Below are 3,240 nucleotides of genomic sequence, written 5' to 3' on the forward strand. Positions count from 1 at the left end.
TTTAAAACCAGCATAGAAACACCTTTTAGGGCTTCTTGTGTCACCCATTCTCACAGAAAGAGAGACCAACAAAACGGCTCATTCTGTTCATATAGTGCCTTTTTTTTTTTTACATCTTTATTAGAGTATAATTGCTTTACAATGGTGTGTTAGTTTCTGCTTTATAACAAAGTGAATCAGTTATACATATACATATGATCATATAGTGTCTTGAAGGAAAGTTTAAAGTCTTAGAGTTTGAACTTTATGGATGGATGCAAAATGACCTACTAAATTACTTCTCTGAACCACAATCTACATATACTACTTCCCTGGTGATTAAAAAAAATATTTAAGTTAATACTATTATATTTTGGGTCACCTTCATTGTTTTCAGAGATTACGTAAAAGCTGATTTATACACTAGTTGGATGTTGTATTATTCTTAATGGATACGTTTGATTATGAGACTGTCTAAATGATTAGGAAAAATCATTCGGCTTATAAAAATTCATTTTTCTAAGCAGTGTTTTCAAATATTCTTCATATAAAATGGAGAATGCTTGGGGGGCATGGGGGGCTGCATTTTTAATAACATCCACCAGAGGTCGCACGGAGGTGCTATTTTAGCCTAGAAAAATCTTTCAAAGCTGAGGATTGATTCTGTAAGGTTAAGTCTTAAAGGGCTCTATTGATGAAAAACAAAAACCTACTATATTTTTTCTTTTCATTTTCTTCTTCTCCTTATTTTAATGGCTGGAATCCCCACGTCCTTGGCCAGAATAGGAAACTAGCACCCAAGGAGAGTGTCACACTCTTCCAGCCTAGCCCAGAGGGCTGGCAGCTCGGGTCAGCCACTGGACCTTCTACAAGGAGGTTTTCAGTGACACACTCTTTTAAATATCAGAAGAAAGCTATGGCCTCTCTTGCTGGAAAACACACCTTGTCACATACACCCATAATTCTGCATAAAACTCTGAGGGGCTTTTATGACTTATATAGTAGCTATTCCCAGACGTTAGGAGGAAGTATGCTTGACCCATTCATTGTCTTCACTTCTTTACTTATCGTTTGCTCCTTCACCCATCCCAAATAGGCTTTTGCTTCCATGAGTGCAGGGAAATTGTTCTTTTCCGGATTGCAAATGACCTTTTTCTTGAAGGTCAAATGCAGTGATCTTGAAGGTCAAATTCAATCTCCTGGTTTCAATCGTACCGTCTATTGAGGGGCATTTGTTCTGAAGTTAAGCAACTTAAAAGATAGCATGTTTTACTTCCGATGGAGCTAATGATGACAATAATGGAAGTACCCCAGAGCAGTGGACTTAAGTTATTTCTGTCCTTTTTCTTCTCCTTTGGTTGAATGAAATTGGTAAAAGGTCAAAAGTTTCTTCTCTTTGGGTTGAACAATATCAACCAAATGTCAAAAGATCCAGAAGTTAGGTTTTAAGGATGTTTAACAGTGAACATTACATTTATTTTAGAATATTGTTATTTGGGTAGCAAGAAGGGACTCAGGAAAAAGCCGTTCAGTGAGGGACCCTCAGGTGATTGAGCTATCCCACCTGTTCTTGTGGTCGTGTATGACAACAGTTAATAAGAGCTGTGAAGACCTTGCAATGGCCAACATGTCCCAGGTGATTGTTACTGTGCGCCCCATACTTGGGTCTGGGGAATGGCATCAGTGACAACAAGAAAAATGGACTGCCAGGCCTCCAAGCCTTCCCTTCTCTGGGTTTTTGAGTCCTTCCAGGCTCCTGACGTAGAGCTATATGGGTTCAGTGAGAAGGGGAGGGGTAGGTGGGTGAAGGGAGTCTCTCTAATGATGATGATGATGATGATGATGGAGGTAATCATTAATAATTGTATTTATTTACTTATTATATTGGCCATCATTCACAGTGTGTCTCCTGGACGTGAAAGTTTTTACAAATTACCTCTTTCAATCTTTGCAGCAACCCCGTGCTCTTATTGAAACTGCAGAATGCGTTTTGGGACTTAGTAGAGCATAGAGCTTGGTAGAGCTTCTGTCTCCGTGCAGAAAGAATTCAGTGAGAGACAGAGTGACAGGTAAGGAAAGAGTTTATTAGTATAGGACACTTGTGAGATTTACAAGTGGGTGGGCAAGAGGGGTGGCATGCCAAGAACTTAGTGGGCTGCAGTTTTATAATCAAAGGAAAAGTGGGGAGGGTAGACATCAAGCTTCCATCGTCAGTTCCTCCTCCACATTGGGCAGGAGTTTTCTTGTCCCTACATGGTCAAACAGGGACTATCGTGCAGCAATGGAAATAAGTGAAAAGGCAGTTACATAGACTAAAATATGGTAAATCATCTCAGGTTTCAGTTTAATGTCACCTTTTCCTTGCATTTTTGTCTTTAGTGTGCACAGAGAAGCATGTCCTAGGAATCATTAACTTACTGACCTCACTGGACAGGATGTGGGTCTCATTCCACCACTGTTTTATTGTTTTGGGACACGTCTAATGCTTCTGTTGCATGGTTTTGGTGCTAAGCAAGCCCACTTGGTTTTGTTGTTAAGCAAGCCTGCTTTCTTGCGTGATCGTTTAACTTAGAGTGGTCTCCCATACATTTTTTTTTTACTTATGATCCCTTCGTGGGATTAACTATTTAATCACCTACTTTGTCCCTGTACTCTGTCCCTGTCATTATTATTCCCATTTTGCAGCTCTGGAAGCTGAGGCTTGGGGGAGGTACAATGACTTGCCTGTTGTCACACAGTGGAATAACTGATACTTGAATGTAGGCTCATCAGAAGCTGATGTCTTTGCTCTTAGCCATTGGGATATACTTTAAAATATAAGATTATGTTTTCTTAGAGGAAAAAAGATTTGAAACTGTACTGGTAGCAAATAGTATTCTCTTCAGTAACAACAAAGTTGTCACGATCTTCTCCAGGTTTAAGTTCAAACTTGAGGTAGAAGAGGTTTCAGAGACTTTATACACATTCCTGCCCCAAGCACAGGGGCCTGGATCTACAGGGTCTCATCATCCTGAAATGATGAAAGGAAAAAATGCAATTTTCTGATCAGATCTGCTGTCAGGTGTAAATGGAATTTGGGCCACCTGTGGAGCCTTCTGGATAGGTAAGAATTTAGCTAACCTCACAATTCATATATTCTTAGTGGTTCCCTGAAGATTTCCCCCTCCTTACAACTTTTTTAAAAAGAAGAGGTAGGTTTATGAGACATGCATTATGGGACTATTGCATTCATTTTGCCATCTATTTTAAAGCTATTTCTAC

The sequence above is a fragment of the Orcinus orca genome, chromosome 8 (assembly GCF_937001465.1).
Source record: "Orcinus orca chromosome 8, mOrcOrc1.1, whole genome shotgun sequence".
NCBI classification, from domain to species: Eukaryota; Metazoa; Chordata; class Mammalia; order Artiodactyla; family Delphinidae; genus Orcinus; species Orcinus orca.